Genomic DNA, 21,068 nt, shown 5'->3' with positions numbered 1-21,068 from the left:
GATGTATTTTCTAACTTAAAAACTGGGTCGATGCTAGCGCGTTAGCATGTCTGTGGCGTTTTCAGTGTTGAAGTTAGCATTAAGCTGTTGCAGCTGTCAGCACATTTGTTTTCTGTATAATAATTCATGGCTCAGCGTTTGTTGTCGTAAAAGAATCAAATGTATTACAAACTGTAATATTTTATTAATTTATTTTTATTTATATATCAATAATAATAGCAACAACAACATTAATAGTAATAATAACTAATAATGCCACAATACATCCATCCATCCATCCATCCATTTTCTTCCGCTTTATCTGGAGTCGGGTCGCGGGGGCAGCAGCTCAATCAAAGCGGCCCAGACCTTCCGATCCACACACATCTCCCCCAGCTCCTCCGGGGGAACCACAAGGCATTCCCAAGCCAGCCGAGAGATGTAGTCCTTCCAGCGTGTCCTGGGTCTTCCCCGGGGCCTCCTCCCAGTGGGACGTGCCCGGAACACCTCTCCAGCGAGGCGTCCAGGGGGCATCCGGAAAAGATGCCCGAGCCACCTCAACTGACTCCTTTCGACGTGGAGGAGCAGCAGCTCGACTCTGAGCTCCTCCCGAGTGACCGAGCTCCTCACCCTATCTCTAAGGGAGCGCCCAGCCACCCTGTGGAGGAAACTCATCTCGGCCACTTGTACTCGCGATCTCGTTCTTTCGGTCATGAGCCAAATCTCATGACCATAGGTGAGGATCGGAATGTAGATCGATCATTGCTCCCCTACTCAGCTCTCTCTTCACCACGACGGTCTGATACAGCGACCGCATCACTGCAGATGCTGCACCGATCCGTCTATCGATCTCATGCTCCATCCATCCCTCACTCGTGAACAAGACCCCAAGATACTTAAACTCCTCCACTTGAGGCAAGGACACTCCACCGACCTGAAGATGGCAAAGCACCTTTTTCCGGTCGAGAACCATGGCCTCGGATTTGGAGGTGCTGATCTTCATCCCGGACGCTTCACACTCGGCTGCAAACCACCCCAGTGCACGCTGAACGTCCTGCTTTGACGAAGCCAACAGAACCACATCGTCCGCAAACAGCAGAGACGAGATTCTGTGGTTCCCAAACCAGACCCCCTCTACACCCTGGCTGTGCCTAGAAATTCTGTCCATAAAAATAATGAACAGAACCGGTGACAAAGGGCAGCCCTGGCGGAGGCCAACGTGCACTGGAAAAAGGTTTGACTTACTACCGGCAATGCGAACCAAGCTCCTGCTGCAGTCGTACAGGGACCGGACAGCCTTTAGCAAAGGACCCCGGACCCCATACTCCCGGAGCACTCCCCACAGGGTGCCCCGAGGGACACGGTCGAACACCTTCTCCAGATCCACAAAACACATGTGGACTGGTTGGGCGAATTTCCATTAACCCTCGAGCACTCGATGGAGCGTGTAGAACTGGTCCAGTGTGCCGCGACCAGGACGAAAACCACACTGCTCCTCCTGAATCCAAGGTTCGACCATCGGTTGAATTCTCCTTTCCAGTACTCTGGAATAGACCTTACCGGGAAGGCTGAGGAGTGTGATCCCCCTATAGTTGGAACACACTCTCCAGTCCCCCTTCTTAAACAGTGGGACCACCACCCTGGTCTGCCAATCCAGAGGCACTGTCCCCAATCGCCACGTGATGTTGCAGAGGCGTGTCAGCCAAGACAGTCCCACAACATCCAGAGACTGAAGGTACTCAAGACGGATTTCATCCACCCCAGGAGCCTTGCCACCGAGGAGCTTTCTAACCACCTCAGTGACTTCGGCCTGGGTAATGGATGAGTCCGCCTCTGAGTCCCCAGTCTCTGCTTCTTCTTCAGAAGATGTGACGATGGTATTGAGGAGATCCTCGAAGTACTCCTTCCACCGCCCGACAACATCCCCAGTCAGGGTCAACAGCTCCCCACCCGCACCGTGAACAGTGCTGGTGGAGAGCTGCTTCTGCCTCCTGAGGCATCCGACGGTTTGCCGGAATCTCTTCGAGGCCGACCGATAGTCCTCCTCCATAGCCTCCCCGAACTCCTCCCAGACCCGAGTTTTTGTCTCTGCGACCGCACGGGCTGCGGCACATTTGGCCTGCCGGTACCTGTCAGCTGCCTCTGTGGTCCCACCTACCAACAAAGATAAGTAGGACTCCTTCTTCAACTTGACGGCATCCCTTACTTCCTCCTCTTTTTTGTCACATCACAGCTTGGTCACATGACTCCTGCTTGAAGAATTCCAGCTTTTTACTGAGGCACTTTTAGTTTTTGATTTACGGTGACGCTGTCATGGCAGCCAACGGTAATCAACACTGTCACCTCTCAGCTGTCAATGTAATGAATGAGGACAAAAAAATCCTCCTTTCCTTTAACCTTGTCCAGCAGACATCAGTGCACAGGATGAATCACGTATTATCCTGCTGCAGACTCCAATATGCTTTGTCCTCTGTCTTTCTGCCAGCTTTGCCTTTTGACATTCCAAACCACACAGTAAGACAGGAAGCACCAGGACCCTAAGGACTTGGACCTTCATTCTTCTGCAAAGATGTCAGCATCATCAAACACCTCTTTCTAGTGACTTCATGACTCCAGACACTCTTCCAGGCCTCCCTCGCTCTCCAAGGACGAGGAGACACCTTTATATGTTCACATGGAACACCTGAAAAGTCATGCAATGAAACAGACCAACAGTGCAAAACGTTTCATGTGAATATTTTATTAACAAGAAATCAAACTGGAATATGACATCACAGGCTGTCAGGAGAAGAACAACCAGATGTGGGAAAACTGAGTTCTTAGTGTTTAAAGACATGAGCTGCTGCCATTAATCCTGCAGCAAAGATGCCAATGCTGCTGCAGACAAACCCATGAACATATCGAGCTCGTTCCTTCTGGAAGCTCTCCTCTTTTTCCTTAAGGTTCTGCTCATGAAGTTGTTTTTGAGCTGCCAGTTCTTTTTTGTTGTGATCAGCTTGGGCCTCCAGCATCTCTTTGGTGGTCTGCTTTTGGGCTTCCAGCATCTTTTGATAATGTTCATCCTGGGCTGCCAGCATTCTGGTATAATGTGCCTCCTGAGCAGCCAAATACTGTGTATATTTTTCAAGAGACTGTGCCATGGTCCTCTGATAAACCTCTTTGGCTTCGGCCACCTCGTCCATCAGCCTCTGCATCTCAGCTTTCATGTCTAAGAGCTGCTCTTTGAGGATTCAGGCCTCACAATTGGAAGGAAGATGTCTGAAAGAGATAAATATTAGAAAATTGCATGGTTAATTATTTTCCTTCAAATTTACCTACAAGGACTGTTGAAAAAAAAAAGCAGATGTTTGTCTTCATAGTCCATGGGCCAAACAAGTTTTCAGTCCCACATCAGGGGACTAAACAACAAATAATCTTGCATCAGTATACCATGTTTTACACAAAAAATGTATAGTGGCCGTCCCAGGGTGGCAGCTGGATCCATGTAGGGGTCAGTGAGAGATTACAAAGGCATCAACATTTAAAATGTGCCATTCATATCGAAAAATGTATCACATTTTGTCAGATCACAGGGATTGCAATGAGGTGTAGTTTGAACAATCTGTGACGAAATGTTGTAGAGTCACTTTGTTTGATCTTTACTTTGAAGACCAAGTGTTCAACAGTCAGAACTATAACATTTATTAATCCACTGATTCTGCAAAGATCACTGCATCGTCCATGAAGTCAAGGACACTTAAACTTTTCTCACCGACAAAAGCACCTGAGCCACGGGCTCCCACAACCTGACCAAAAACCCAGTCCATGCAAGCATTGATCAGAACACATCCCTGAGGAATGCCAACATTCACCGTGAATCACTCTGAGATTCTACTTCCATACAGCACTCACAGTACATTTAACTTTTGGTAATAAATGCTTGACAGAAAATACAGTCCAGGATAAACATAATGGAGAATAAAATGTGGACAAACTCACCAGTCTGTCCTCAAAGATTTTAAATCTGCAGTGATATTCTTTCAAGATTTCTTGAATGTGGAGAATTAATTTTGATGTTGTCTGCTCGCTGCTGTGGTCAGAATGATGCTGTCAACTGTACAAACACTTATAAAGTGCATTTATGTTCTTTGTGATGACAAGCAAAATTAAAGGTCACATGACTTTATGACATGTGACCTTTGCTGTCATGGGCTTTGTGACATGTGAGCCTTTACTCTTTTGCTTTATGACATCATTCAGTCTGTATGCTAATGATGTTGGTGAAGAACTTAAATAAATAAATAAATAAATAAATAAAATACAGTTAAAAACAATTTGGGGAAAATAATTTAAACACTCTCCAGTGAGTAAAAGGTAACTGAATCGTTCAGCCTATTATTCAGCATTTCCCTTTACACTGTAATCTTGAGTGTGACCATACGTTGCATGAAAAAATAAGGACTTGACTAAGTCACCTACAGTAGTGATGTCACATCTCATTTGTTTTGCAACTAGCATTTCAAAAAACAAACCTGACACACTGCGGTGTCAAATAATCACACATTGATCCAATCCAATGACTGATTGTGTAAAGATAACAGCATCGTTTAGTGAGAGTTGTTCAAAATTTCCTCACCAACAAAAGCACCTAAACTGCTGGTTTCAACAAACTGACCAACTCCCAGTCCGTGCAAACTTTTAACAGAACACATCCCGAGGAACGCCAGCATTCATTGTGAAACACTGAGATTCTGCTTCCATACAGCACTCAAAGTACATTAACCTTCTGGCAAATGCATGACAGAAAATACAGTCCAGATAAACATAATGTAGAATAAAATGTGGACAAACTCACCAGTCTGTCCTTAAATATTTTAAATCTGCAGTGATGTTCTTTTAAGATGTCTTGATTGTGAAGAATTAATTCTGTTGTTGTCTGCTCTCTGCTGTGGTGAGAATGATGCTGTCAACTGTACAAACACTTACAAAGTGCATTTATGTTCTTTGTGATGACAAGCAAAATTAAAGGTCACATGACTTTATGACATGTGACCCTTTGCTGTCATGGGCTTTGTGACATGTGAGCCTTTACTCTTTGCTTTATGACATCATTCAGTCTGTATGTGACTGATGTGGTGAAGAACTTAAATAAATAAATAAATAAAATATAGTTACAATTTGGGGAAATTAAGAATTTAAACACTCTCCAGTGAGTAAAAAGTAACAATTGTTCAAACTATTATTCGGCATTTCCCTTTACACTGTAATCTTGAGTGTGACCATGAGTTGCATGAAAAAATAAGGACTTAACTCAGTCACCTACAGTAGTGACATCACATCTCATTTGTTTTGCATATATCATTTAAAAAAAACAACAAATCTTACACACTGCCGTGTCAAATATTCACACACTGATCCACAGGGGTGTCGGACTGGGGGGTAAAGGGTACTATTTACCCAGGGCCCAGAGCATGGGGGGGGGTGGGGCACAAACAACTGGGATTAAATACATGTTTGTGTTGCATGTTATTAATGTCCATACAATTCATGTTGTAAAAGAATATAATTAGAATAATGTATAAATGTTGCAAAACATAATTCTGCTCTAACAATAATACTGAAAGATCTCTGAGGGCCCTTTCACCCCTGCGCAGTTGTACAATGGTTTAGTCCAGGCGCACAGGTGGCGCGCTGCCCCCCCCCACACACACACACGTCCCAAACGGGATCTCACAGAAAGAGGAGGTGTTTAGTAGTGTTGAAACAACTAAACAATTTAATCAATTATTAAAATAGTTGTCAACTAATTTAGGCATCAATTAGTTGTTAAATAACTTTATTTTACTGCAAATGTTTTGTTTCTTCCATATAAATCAACCGTTAAGCAGCGCGGCTTTGCTTTGAACCTTGAACCAATCGAAGCAGTGATTCGCACATCAAAGCAGTGCTTCGATCTGGTGCTTTGATGATTCATTGTTTTATTTCACTTCAATCATAATTTTTCCCCACTAAAACCCCAAAGAGCATATGTCTGAGTAATATTTACCCTTTTATGTCAATCTGACCTGTTATGGTCTTCTGAAACAGTTAATAGATGTATTTTCTAACTTAAAAACTGGGTCGATGCTAGCGCGTTAGCATGTCTGTGGCGTTTTCAGTGTTGAAGTTAGCATTAAGCTGTTGCAGCTGTCAGCACATTTGTTTTCTGTATAATAATTCATGGCTCAGCGTTTGTTGTCGTAAAAGAATCAAATGTATTACAAACTGTAATATTTTATTAATTTATTTTTATTTATATATCAATAATAATAGCAACAACAACATTAATAGTAATAATAACTAATAATGCCACAATACATCCATCCATCCATCCATCCATTTTCTTCCGCTTTATCTGGAGTCGGGTCGCGGGGGCAGCAGCTCAATCAAAGCGGCCCAGACCTTCCGATCCACACACATCTCCCCCAGCTCCTCCGGGGGAACCACAAGGCATTCCCAAGCCAGCCGAGAGATGTAGTCCTTCCAGCGTGTCCTGGGTCTTCCCCGGGGCCTCCTCCCAGTGGGACGTGCCCGGAACACCTCTCCAGCGAGGCGTCCAGGGGGCAGCCGGAAAAGATGCCCGAGCCACCTCAACTGACTCCTTTCGACGTGGAGGAGCAGCAGCTCGACTCTGAGCTCCTCCCGAGTGACCGAGCTCCTCACCCTATCTCTAAGGGAGCGCCCAGCCACCCTGTGGAGGAAACTCATCTCGGCCACTTGTACTCGCGATCTCGTTCTTTCGGTCATGAGCCAAATCTCATGACCATAGGTGAGGATCGGAATGTAGATCGATCATTGCTCCCCTACTCAGCTCTCTCTTCACCACGACGGTCCGATACAGCGACCGCATCACTGCAGATGCTGCACCGATCCGTCTATCGATCTCATGCTCCATCCATCCCTCACTCGTGAACAAGACCCCAAGATACTTAAACTCCTCCACTTGAGGCAAGGACACTCCACCGACCTGAAGATGACAAAGCACCTTTTTCCGGTCGAGAACCATGGCCTCGGATTTGGAGGTGCTGATCTTCATCCCGGACGCTTCACACTCGGCTGCAAACCACCCCAGTGCACGCTGAACGTCCTGCTTTGACGAAGCCAACAGAACCACATCGTCCGCAAACAGCAGAGACGAGATTCTGTGGTTCCCAAACCAGACCCCCTCTACACCCTGGCTGTGCCTAGAAATTCTGTCCATAAAAATAATGAACAGAACCGGTGACAAAGGGCAGCCCTGGCGGAGGCCAACGTGCACTGGAAAAAGGTTTGACTTACTACCGGCAATGCGAACCAAGCTCCTGCTGCAGTCGTACAGGGACCGGACAGCCTTTAGCAAAGGACCCCGGACCCCGTACTCCCGGAGCACTCCCCACAGGGTGCCCCGAGGGACACGGTCGAACACCTTCTCCAGATCCACAAAACACATGTGGACTGGTTGGGCGAATTTCCATTAACCCTCGAGCACTCGATGGAGCGTGTAGAACTGGTCCAGTGTGCCGCGACCAGGACGAAAACCACACTGCTCCTCCTGAATCCAAGGTTCGACCATCGGTCGAATTCTCCTTTCCAGTACTCTGGAATAGACCTTACCGGGAAGGCTGAGGAGTGTGATCCCCCTATAGTTGGAACACACTCTCCAGTCCCCCTTCTTAAACAGTGGGACCACCACCCTGGTCTGCCAATCCAGAGGCACTGTCCCCAATCGCCACGTGATGTTGCAGAGGCGTGTCAGCCAAGACAGTCCCACAACATCCAGAGACTGAAGGTACTCAAGACGGATTTCATCCACCCCAGGAGCCTTGCCACCGAGGAGCTTTCTAACCACCTCAGTGACTTCGGCCTGGGTAATGGATGAGTCCGCCTCTGAGTCCCCAGTCTCTGCTTCTTCTTCAGAAGATGTGACGATGGTATTGAGGAGATCCTCGAAGTACTCCTTCCACCGCCCGACAACATCCCCAGTCAGGGTCAACAGCTCCCCACCCGCACCGTGAACAGTGCTGGTGGAGAGCTGCTTCTGCCTCCTGAGGCATCCGACGGTTTGCCGGAATCTCTTCGAGGCCGACCGATAGTCCTCCTCCATAGCCTCCCCGAACTCCTCCCAGACCCGAGTTTTTGTCTCTGCGACCGCACGGGCTGCGGCACATTTGGCCTGCCGGTACCTGTCAGCTGCCTCTGTGGTCCCACCTACCAACAAAGATAAGTAGGACTCCTTCTTCAACTTGACGGCATCCCTTACTTCCTCCTCTTTTTTGTCACATCACAGCTTGGTCACATGACTCCTGCTTGAAGAATTCCAGCTTTTTACTGAGGCACTTTTAGTTTTTGATTTACGGTGACGCTGTCATGGCAGCCAACGGTAATCAACACTGTCACCTCTCAGCTGTCAATGTAATGAATGAGGACAAAAAAATCCTCCTTTCCTTTAACCTTGTCCAGCAGACATCAGTGCACAGGATGAATCACGTATTATCCTGCTGCAGACTCCAATATGCTTTGTCCTCTGTCTTTCTGCCAGCTTTGCCTTTTGACATTCCAAACCACACAGTAAGACAGGAAGCACCAGGACCCTAAGGACTTGGACCTTCATTCTTCTGCAAAGATGTCAGCATCATCAAACACCTCTTTCTAGTGACTTCATGACTCCAGACACTCTTCCAGGCCTCCCTCGCTCTCCAAGGACGAGGAGACACCTTTATATGTTCACATGGAACACCTGAAAAGTCATGCAATGAAACAGACCAACAGTGCAAAACGTTTCATGTGAATATTTTATTAACAAGAAATCAAACTGGAATATGACATCACAGGCTGTCAGGAGAAGAACAACCAGATGTGGGAAAACTGAGTTCTTAGTGTTTAAAGACATGAGCTGCTGCCATTAATCCTGCAGCAAAGATGCCAATGCTGCTGCAGACAAACCCATGAACATATCGAGCTCGTTCCTTCTGGAAGCTCTCCTCTTTTTCCTTAAGGTTCTGCTCATGAAGTTGTTTTTGAGCTGCCAGTTCTTTTTTGTTGTGATCAGCTTGGGCCTCCAGCATCTCTTTGGTGGTCTGCTTTTGGGCTTCCAGCATCTTTTGATAATGTTCATCCTGGGCTGCCAGCATTCTGGTATAATGTGCCTCCTGAGCAGCCAAATACTGTGTATATTTTTCAAGAGACTGTGCCATGGTCCTCTGATAAACCTCTTTGGCTTCGGCCACCTCGTCCATCAGCCTCTGCATCTCAGCTTTCATGTCTAAGAGCTGCTCTTTGAGGATTCAGGCCTCACAATTGGAAGGAAGATGTCTGAAAGAGATAAATATTAGAAAATTGCATGGTTAATTATTTTCCTTCAAATTTACCTACAAGGACTGTTGAAAAAAAAAAAGCAGATGTTTGTCTTCATAGTCCATGGGCCAAACAAGTTTTCAGTCCCACATCAGGGGACTAAACAACAAATAATCTTGCATCAGTATACCATGTTTTACACAAAAAATGTATAGTGGCCGTCCCAGGGTGGCAGCTGGATCCATGTAGGGGTCAGTGAGAGATTACAAAGGCATCAACATTTAAAATGTGCCATTCATATCGAAAAATGTATCACATTTTGTCAGATCACAGGGATTGCAATGAGGTGTAGTTTGAACAATCTGTGACGAAATGTTGTAGAGTCACTTTGTTTGATCTTTACTTTGAAGACCAAGTGTTCAACAGTCAGAACTATAACATTTATTAATCCACTGATTCTGCAAAGATCACTGCATCGTCCATGAAGTCAAGGACACTTAAACTTTTCTCACCGACAAAAGCACCTGAGCCACGGGCTCCCACAACCTGACCAAAACCCAGTCCATGCAAGCATTGATCAGAACACATCCCTGAGGAATGCCAACATTCACCGTGAATCACTCTGAGATTCTACTTCCATACAGCACTCACAGTACATTTAACTTTTGGTAATAAATGCTTGACAGAAAATACAGTCCAGGATAAACATAATGGAGAATAAAATGTGGACAAACTCACCAGTCTGTCCTCAAAGATTTTAAATCTGCAGTGATATTCTTTCAAGATTTCTTGAATGTGGAGAATTAATTTTGATGTTGTCTGCTCGCTGCTGTGGTCAGAATGATGCTGTCAACTGTACAAACACTTATAAAGTGCATTTATGTTCTTTGTGATGACAAGCAAAATTAAAGGTCACATGACTTTATGACATGTGACCTTTGCTGTCATGGGCTTTGTGACATGTGAGCCTTTACTCTTTTGCTTTATGACATCATTCAGTCTGTATGCTAATGATGTTGGTGAAGAACTTAAATAAATAAATAAATAAATAAATAAAATACAGTTAAAAACAATTTGGGGAAAATAATTTAAACACTCTCCAGTGAGTAAAAGGTAACTGAATCGTTCAGCCTATTATTCAGCATTTCCCTTTACACTGTAATCTTGAGTGTGACCATACGTTGCATGAAAAAATAAGGACTTGACTAAGTCACCTACAGTAGTGATGTCACATCTCATTTGTCTTGCAACTAGCATTTCAAAAAACAAACCTGACACACTGCGGTGTCAAATAATCACACATTGATCCAATCCAATGACTGATTGTGTCAAGATAACAGCATCGTTTAGTGAGAGTTGTTCAAAATTTCCTCACCAACAAAAGCACCTAAACTGCTGGTTTCAACAAACTGACCAACTCCCAGTCCGTGCAAACTTTTAACAGAACACATCCCGAGGAACGCCAGCATTCATTGTGAAACACTGAGATTCTGCTTCCATACAGCACTCAAAGTACATTAACCTTCTGGCAAATGCATGACAGAAAATACAGTCCAGATAAACATAATGTAGAATAAAATGTGGACAAACTCACCAGTCTGTCCTTAAATATTTTAAATCTGCAGTGATGTTCTTTTAAGATGTCTTGATTGTGAAGAATTAATTCTGTTGTTGTCTGCTCTCTGCTGTGGTGAGAATGATGCTGTCAACTGTACAAACACTTACAAAGTGCATTTATGTTCTTTGTGATGACAAGCAAAATTAAAGGTCACATGACTTTATGACATGTGACCCTTTGCTGTCATGGGCTTTGTGACATGTGAGCCTTTACTCTTTGCTTTATGACATCATTCAGTCTGTATGTGACTGATGTGGTGAAGAACTTAAATAAATAAATAAATAAAATATAGTTACAATTTGGGGAAATTAAGAATTTAAACACTCTCCAGTGAGTAAAAAGTAACAATTGTTCAAACTATTATTCGGCATTTCCCTTTACACTGTAATCTTGAGTGTGACCATGAGTTGCATGAAAAAATAAGGACTTAACTCAGTCACCTACAGTAGTGACATCACATCTCATTTGTTTTGCATATATCATTTAAAAAAAACAACAAATCTTACACACTGCCGTGTCAAATATTCACACACTGATCCACAGGGGTGTCGGACTGGGGGGTAAAGGGTACTATTTACCCAGGGCCCAGAGCATGGGGGGGGGGTGGGGCACAAACAACTGGGATTAAATACATGTTTGTGTTGCATGTTATTAATGTCCATACAATTCATGTTGTAAAAGAATATAATTAGAATAATGTATAAATGTTGCAAAACATAATTCTGCTCTAACAATAATACTGAAAGATCTCTGAGGGCCCTTTCACCCCTGCGCAGTTGTACAATGGTTTAGTCCAGGCGCACAGGTGGCGCGCTGCCCCCCCCCACACACACACACGTCCCAAACGGGATCTCACAGAAAGAGGAGGTGTTTAGTAGTGTTGAAACAACTAAACAATTTAATCAATTATTAAAATAGTTGTCAACTAATTTAGGCATCAATTAGTTGTTAAATAACTTTATTTTACTGCAAATGTTTTGTTTCTTCCATATAAATCAACCGTTAAGCAGCGCGGCTTTGCTTTGAACCTTGAACCAATCGAAGCAGTGATTCGCACATCAAAGCAGTGCTTCGATCTGGTGCTTTGATGATTCATTGTTTTATTTCACTTCAATCATAATTTTTCCCCACTAAAACCCCAAAGAGCATATGTCTGAGTAATATTTACCCTTTTATGTCAATCTGACCTGTTATGGTCTTCTGAAACAGTTAATAGATGTATTTTCTAACTTAAAAACTGGGTCGATGCTAGCGCGTTAGCATGTCTGTGGCGTTTTCAGTGTTGAAGTTAGCATTAAGCTGTTGCAGCTGTCAGCACATTTGTTTTCTGTATAATAATTCATGGCTCAGCGTTTGTTGTCATAAAAGAATCAAATGTATTACAAACTGTAATATTTTATTAATTTATTTTTATTTATATATCAATAATAATAGCAACAACAACATTAATAGTAATAATAACTAATAATGCCACAATACATCCATCCATCCATCCATCCATTTTCTTCCGCTTTATCTGGAGTCGGGTCGCGGGGGCAGCAGCTCAATCAAAGCCGCCCAGACCTTCCGATCCACACACATCTCCCCCAGCTCCTCCGGGGGAACCACAAGGCATTCCCAAGCCAGCCGAGAGATGTAGTCCTTCCAGCGTGTCCTGGGTCTTACCCGGGGCCTCCTCCCAGTGGGACGTGCCCGGAACACCTCTCCAGCGAGGCGTCCAGGGGGCATCCGGAAAAGATGCCCGAGCCACCTCAACTGACTCCTTTCGACGTGGAGGAGCAGCAGCTCGACTCTGAGCTCCTCCCGAGTGACCGAGCTCCTCACCCTATCTCTAAGGGAGCGCCCAGCCACCCTGTGGAGGAAACTCATCTCGGCCACTTGTACTCGCGATCTCGTTCTTTCGGTCATGAGCCAAATCTCATGACCATAGGTGAGGATCGGAATGTAGATCGATCATTGCTCCCCTACTCAGCTCTCTCTTCACCACGACGGTCCGATACAGCGACCGCATCACTGCAGATGCTGCACCGATCCGTCTATCGATCTCATGCTCCATCCATCCCTCACTCGTGAACAAGACCCCAAGATACTTAAACTCCTCCACTTGAGGCAAGGACACTCCACCGACCTGAAGATGGCAAAGCACCTTTTTCCGGTCGAGAACCATGGCCTCGGATTTGGAGGTGCTGATCTTCATCCCGGACGCTTCACACTCGGCTGCAAACCACCCCAGTGCACGCTGAACGTCCTGCTTTGACGAAGCCAACAGAACCACATCGTCCGCAAACAGCAGAGACGAGATTCTGTGGTTCCCAAACCAGACCCCCTCTACACCCTGGCTGTGCCTAGAAATTCTGTCCATAAAAATAATGAACAGAACCGGTGACAAAGGGCAGCCCTGGCGGAGGCCAACGTGCACTGGAAAAAGGTTTGACTTACTACCGGCAATGCGAACCAAGCTCCTGCTGCAGTCGTACAGGGACCGGACAGCCTTTAGCAAAGGACCCCGGACCCCGTACTCCCGGAGCACTCCCCACAGGGTGCCCCGAGGGACACGGTCGAACACCTTCTCCAGATCCACAAAACACATGTGGACTGGTTGGGCGAATTTCCATTAACCCTCGAGCACTCGATGGAGCGTGTAGAACTGGTCCAGTGTGCCGCGACCAGGACGAAAACCACACTGCTCCTCCTGAATCCAAGGTTCGACCATCGGTCGAATTCTCCTTTCCAGTACTCTGGAATAGACCTTACCGGGAAGGCTGAGGAGTGTGATCCCCCTATAGTTGGAACACACTCTCCAGTCCCCCTTCTTAAACAGTGGGACCACCACCCTGGTCTGCCAATCCAGAGGCACTGTCCCCAATCGCCACGTGATGTTGCAGAGGCGTGTCAGCCAAGACAGTCCCACAACATCCAGAGACTGAAGGTACTCAAGACGGATTTCATCCACCCCAGGAGCCTTGCCACCGAGGAGCTTTCTAACCACCTCAGTGACTTCGGCCTGGGTAATGGATGAGTCCGCCTCTGAGTCCCCAGTCTCTGCTTCTTCTTCGGAAGATGTGACGATGGTATTGAGGAGATCCTCGAAGTACTCCTTCCACCGCCCGACAACATCCCCAGTCAGGGTCAACAGCTCCCCACCCGCACCGTGAACAGTGCTGGTGGAGAGCTGCTTCTGCCTCCTGAGGCATCCGACGGTTTGCCGGAATCTCTTCGAGGCCGACCGATAGTCCTCCTCCATAGCCTCCCCGAACTCCTCCCAGACCCGAGTTTTTGTCTCTGCGACCGCACGGGCTGCGGCACATTTGACCTGCCGGTACCTGTCAGCTGCCTCTGTGGTCCCACCTACCAACAAAGATAAGTAGGACTCCTTCTTCAACTTGACGGCATCCCTTACTTCCGGTGTCCACCACCGGGTTCAGGGATTGCCGCCGCGACAGGCACCAGAGACCTTGCGACCACAGCTATGAGCAGCCGCATCGACAATGGAGGTGGAGAACATGATCCACTCGGACTCCATGTCTCCAACCTCCCCCAGGATCTGGGAGAAGTTCTCCCGGAGGTGGGAGTTGAAGACCTCGCTGACAGAGGGTTCCGCCAGTCATTCCCAGCAGACCCTCACGATACGTTTGGGCCTGCCAGGTCTGACCGGCTTCCTACCCTCCCAGCAGATCCAACTCACCACCAGATGGTGATCAGTCGACAGCTCTGCCCCTCTCTTCACTCGAGTGTCCGAGACACATGGCCGAAGGTCAGATGATACGACTACAAAGTCGATCATCGACCTCCGGCTCAGGGTGTCCTGATGCCACGTGCACTTATGGACACCCTTGTGCTCAAACATGGTGTTCGTGATGGACAAACTTTGACTAGCACAGAAGTCCAACAACTGAACACCACTCGGGTTCAGATCGGGGAGGCCGTGCTTCCCGATCACCCCCCTCCAGGTCTCACTGTCGCCGCCCACGTGGGCGTTGAAATCCCCCAGGAGAACAATGGAGTCCCCAGTCGGAGCGCTATCTAGTACACCTCCCAGGGACTCCAGGAAGGTCAGGTACTCTGCAGCTGCTCGGCCCGTAGGCCGAGACAATGGTGAGAGACCTGTCCCCCGACCCGAAGGCGTAGGGACGTGACCCTCTTGTTCACCGGAGTGAACTCCAACACTTGGCGACTGAGCTGGGGAGCAATAAGCAATGCAACCCCAGCTCTGCGCCTCTCCCCGTGGGCGATGCCAGAAAAATGAAGCGTCCAGCCCCTCTCCAGGAGTTGGGTACCAGAGCCCAAGCTGTGAGTGGAGGTGAGCCCGACTATCTCTAGTCGGTATCTCTCAACCTCCCGCACAAGCTCAGGCTCCTTCCCCCCTAGCGAGGTGACATTCCATGTCCCAACAGCCAGGGGCTGTGAGCATGGACCGGGCCGCCGGGCCACCCGCCCTCGACCGCCAACCAATCCTCTCTGCACCCGACCCCCATGGCCCCCTCTGCAGGTGGTGAACCCACAGGAGGGCGGGCCCACATCACTCTTTCGGGCTGAGCCCAGCCGGGCCCCATTGCCACAATACAGTTTTAGAGAAACAGACAAAAAGAATCTGATAAAACAAAACAGAAAAGATTAAACCAACTAACAATGAACATAAATAAATAAATATATAAATAACTGTTACCTGTGAACACCTGGTTACTCTTACACCTCCACTTCATCCCTGTTTTATTAAGTTTAACCCACATCTAAGCTGTGTTATAACATATTTCACTTTAGTCAGGCCTTTAAAATACTTTTGTGGACTCTTGCTGTAATATGTTGTCAGTGGTTGAGATAGTTGCTGTAGGCATCTAAAAATGCTCATAATTGGGTGAAACCTGATGGAAATCTCTTTGTGGTGTGTCGGTGATGCATATATGTGCAAAATAAAACAAAACACTACTCAGGTCTGTTTTTGACGAGAATATAACATCAAACTTTGTTACAAGCTCAAACGTTGATGTTGTGTGATAAAGGCCTTTTAAGAATAACTCACTTAAAGAAATAATGGGAAAACTCACATGTAAGTAAAAACAACAACAACAAAAAAACGATTAATCGAAAAAATAATCTACCGATGAACTGATTAGTAAAATAATTGTTAATTGCAGCCCTAGTGTTTAGACTGAAATAAAATGTCTTTCCTAAAAAAAAAATCAGTCTGGGTTTCAAAAAAGAAGAGAACAAAGGACAGGGAAAGAAAACTAAATGAGGGAAAGCAGCTGCTAACCAAATTCTTTGAAAAGAGAGGTGAGCTTGAAAGCTAGCTATATTGAGTTGGGGGGTCTGGGGGACCAAATTGCACCATTTTTCTAGAAAATGGTGCAATTTGGTGCATTCCTGTGCATTTTAACAGACCCCAACTCAATATTGCTCCCCCAACTTTAAAAAGGATTCTGACTCCCAGGTGTGATCTAAGGTATACATGATTTAGACCTGGTTTGACTACGCATTAGAAATTTGGTGTTTGTGTTAATAAAAAAGAACATAATTGTGTGTGTGGGGGGGGTGGGGGGGTGGGAGGGGGGTCTTCAATATGGCTACTACCTATGGCCCAGAATTTGGTGCTACGCCCCTGCTGATCCAATCCAATGACTGATAGTGTAAAGATAACATCATCCAGTGAGAGTTGTTTAAATGTTTCTCACCAACAAAAGCACCTAAAGTGCTGGTTTCAACAAACTGACCAGACGTACAAACATAGACATACAACACTCACAGTACATTTACCTTTTGGTAAATGCTTGACAGAAAATACAGTCCAGGATAAACATAATGGAGAATAAAATGTGGACAAACTCACCAGTCTGTCCTCAAAGATTTTAAATCTGCAGTGATGTTCTTTCAAAATTTCTTGAATGTGGAGAATTAATTTTGATGTTGTCTGCTCGCTGCTGTGGTCAGAATGATGCTGTCAACTGTACAAACACTTATAAAGTGCATTTATGTTCTTTGTGATGACAAGCAAAATTAAAGGTCACATGACTTTATGACATGTGACCTTTGCTGTCATGGGCTTTGTGACATGTGAGCCTTTACTCTTTTGCTTTATGACATCATTCAGTCTGTATGCTAATGATGTTGGTGAAGAACTTAAATAAATAAATAAATAAAAATACAGTTAAAAACAATTTGGGGAAAATAATTTAAACACTCTCCAGTGAGTAAAAGGTAACTGAATCGTTCAGCCTATTATTCAGTATTTCCCTTTACACTGTAATCTTGAGTGTGACCATACGTTGCATGAAAAAATAAGGACTTGACTAAGTCACCTACAGTAGTGATGTCACATCTCATTTGTTTTGCATCTATCATTTAAAAAAACAACAAACCTGACACACTGCGGTGTCAAATAATCACACATTGATCCAATCCAATGACTGATTGTGTAAAGATAACAGCATCGTTTAGTGAGAGCTGTTCAAAATTTCCTCACCAACAAAAGCACCTAAACTGCTGGTTTCAACAAACTGACCAACTCCCAGTCCATGCAAACTTTTAACAGAACACATCCCGAGGAACGCCAGCATTCACTGTGAAACACTGAGATTCTGCTTCCATACAGCACTCAAAGTACATTAACCTTCTGGCAAATGCATGACAGAAAATACAGTCCAGATAAACATAATGTAGAATAAAATGTGGACAAACTCACCAGTCTGTCCTTAAATATTTTAAATCTGCAGTGATGTTCTTTTAAGATGTCTTGATTGTGAAGAATTAATTCTGTTGTTGTCTGCTCTCTGCTGTGGTGAGAATGATGCTGTCAACTGTACAAACACTTACAAAGTGCATTTATGTTCTTTGTGATGACAAGCAAAATAAAAGGTCACATGACTTTATGACATGTGACCCTTTGCTGTCATGGGCTTTGTGACATGTGAGCCTTTACTCTTTGCTTTATGACATCATTCAGTCTGTATGTGACTGATGTGGTAAAGAACTTAAATAAATAAATAAATAAAATATAGTTACAATTTGGGGAAATTAAGAATTTAAACACTCTCCAGTGAGTAAAAAGTAACAATCATTCAACCTATTATTCGGCATTTCCCTTTACACTGTAATCTTGAGGGTGATCATGAGTTGCATGAAAAAATAAGGACTTAACTCAGTCACCTACAGTAGTGACACCACATCTCATTTGTTTTGCATCTATCATTTAAAAAAACAACAAATCTTACACACTGCCGTGTCAAATATTCACACACTGATCCACAGGGGTGTCGGACTGGGGGGGGGTAAAGGGTACTATTTACCCAGGGCCCAGAGCATGGGGGGGGGGGCACAAACAACTGGGATTAAATACATGTTTGTGTTGCATGTTATTAATGTCCATACAATTCATGTTGTAAAAGAATATAATTAGAATAATGTATAAATGTTGCAAAACATAATCCTGCTCTAACAATAATACTGAAAGATCTCTGAGGGCCCTTTCACCCCTGCGCAGTTGTACAATGGTTTAGTCCAGGCGCACAGGTGGCACGCTGCCCCACACACACACACACACACACACACACACACACACACACACACACACACACACACACACACACACACACACGTCCCAAACGGGATCTCACAGAAAGAGGTGTTTAGTAGTGTTGAAACAACTAAACAATTTAATCGATTATTAAAATAGTTGTCAACTAATTTAGGCTTCAATTAGTTGTTAAATAACTTTGTTTTACTGCAAATGTTTTGTTTTTTCCATATAAATCAACCGTTAAGCAGCGCGGCTTTGCTTTGAACCTTGAACCAATCGAAGCAGTGATTCGCAGATCAAAGCAGTGCTTTGATCTGGTGCTTTGTTGATTCAGTGTTTTATTTCACTTCACTTCAATCATAATTTTTCTCCACTAAAACCCCAAAGAGCATATGTCTGAGTAATATGTACCCTTTTATGTCAATCTGACCTGTTATGGTCTTCTGAAACAGTTAATAGATGTATTTTCTAACTTAAAAACTGGGTCGATGCTAGCGCGTTAGCATGTCTGTGGCGTTTTCAGTGTTGAAGTTAGCATTAAGCTGTTGCAGCTGTCAGCACATTTGTTTTCTGTATAATAATTCATGGCTCAGCGTTTGTTGTCGTAAAAGAATCAAATGTATTACAAATTGTAATATTTTATTAATTTATTTTTATTTATATATCAATAATAATAATAATAGCAACAACAACATTAATAGTAATAATAACTAATAATGCCACAATACATCCATCCATCCATCCATCCATCCATTTTCTTCCGCTTTATCTGGAGTCGGGTCGCGGGGGCAGCAGCTCAATCAAAGCCGCCCAGACCTTCCGATCCACACACATCTCCCCCAGCTCCTCCGGGGGAACCACAAGGCATTCCCAAGCCAGCCGAGAGATGTAGTCCTTCCAGCGTGTCCTGGGTCTTCCCCGGGGCCTCCTCCCAGTGGGACATGCCCGAAACACCTCTCCAGCGAGGCGTCCAGGGGGCATCCGGAAAAGATGCCCGAGCCACCTCAACTGACTCCTTTCGACGTGGAGGAGCAGCAGCTCGACTCTGAGCTCCTCCCGAGTGACCGAGCTCCTCACCCTATCTCTAAGGGAGCGCCCAGCCACCCTGTGGAGGAAACTCATCTCGGCCGCTTGTACTCGCGATCTCGTTCTTTCGGTCATGAGCCAAATCTCATGACCATAGGTGAGGATCGGAATGTAGATCCTTATTTCACTTTATACATGCTTCCCTTGGGCAGTATTATTAGACGGTATTGCTTAAATTTTCATTGTTACGCAGATGATACCCAGCTTTATCTATCCATGAAGCCAGAGGATACACACCAATTAGCTAAACTGCAGGATTGTCTTACAGACATAAAGACATGGATGACCTCTAATTTCCTGCTTTTAAACTCAGATAAAACTGAAGTTATTGTACTTGGCCCCACAAATCTTAGAAGCATGGTGTCTAACCAGATCGTTACTCTGGATGGCATTTCCCTGATCTCTGGTAATACTGTGAGAAATCTTGGAGTTATTTTTGATCAGGATATGTCATTCAAAGCGCATTTTAAACAAATATGTAGGACTGCCTTTTTTCATTTACGCAATATCTCTAAAATCAGAAAGGTCTTGTCTCAGAGTGATGCTGAAAAACTAATTCATGCATTTATTTCCTCTAGGCTGGACTATTGTAATTCATTATTATCAGGTTGTCCTAAAAGTTCCCTAAAAAGCCTTCAGTTGGTTCAGAATGCTGCAGCTAGAGTACTGACGGGGACTAGCAGGAGAGAGCATATCTCACCCGTGTTGGCCTCTCTTCATTGGCTTCCTGTTAATTCTAGAATAGAATTTAAAATTCTTCTTCTTACTTATAAGGTTTTGAATAATCAGGTCCCATCTTATCTTAGGGACCTCGTAGTACCATATTACCCCATTAGAGCGCTTCGCTCTCAGACTGCGGGCTTACTTGTAGTTCCTAGGGTTTGTAAGAGTAGAATGGGAGGCAGAGCCTTCAGCTTTCAGGCTCCTCTCCTGTTGAACCAGCTCCCAATTCAGATCAGGGAGACAGATACCCTCTCTACTTTTAAGATTAGGCTTAAAACTTTCCTTTTCGCTAAGGCTTATAGTTAGGGCTGGATCGGGTGACCCTGGACCATCCCTTGGTTATGTTGCTTTAGACGTAGACTGTGGGGGGGTTCCCATGATGCACTGTTTCTTTCTTTTTTTGCTCCGTATGCATCACTCTGCATTTAATCATTAGTGATCGATCTCTGCCCCCCTTCTCGGCATGTCTTTTTCCTGGTTCTTTCCCTCAGCCCCAACCAGTCTCAGCAGAAGACTGCCCCTCCCTGAGCCTGGTTCTGCTGGAGGTTTCTTCCTGTTAAAAGGGAGTTTTTCCTTCCCACTGTGGCCAAGTGCTTGCTCATAGGGGGTCGTTTTGACCGTTGGGGTTTTTCATGGTTATTGTATGGCCTTGCCTTGCAATATGGAGCGCCTTGGGGCAACTGTTTGTTGTGATTTGGCGCTATATAATAAAGAAGTTGATTGATTGATTGATTGATAGATCGATCGGTAAATCGAGAGCTTTGCTCCCCTACTCAGCTCTCTCTTCACCACGACGGTCCGATACAGCGACCGCATCACTGCAGATGCTGCACCGATCCGTCTATCGATCTCATGCTC

This window comes from Thalassophryne amazonica, chromosome 6 (genome assembly GCF_902500255.1).
Source record: "Thalassophryne amazonica chromosome 6, fThaAma1.1, whole genome shotgun sequence".
NCBI lineage: Eukaryota > Metazoa > Chordata > Actinopteri > Batrachoidiformes > Batrachoididae > Thalassophryne > Thalassophryne amazonica.
The sequence above is the reverse complement of the archived record's forward strand: the minus strand, read 5'-3'. Positions refer to the sequence as shown.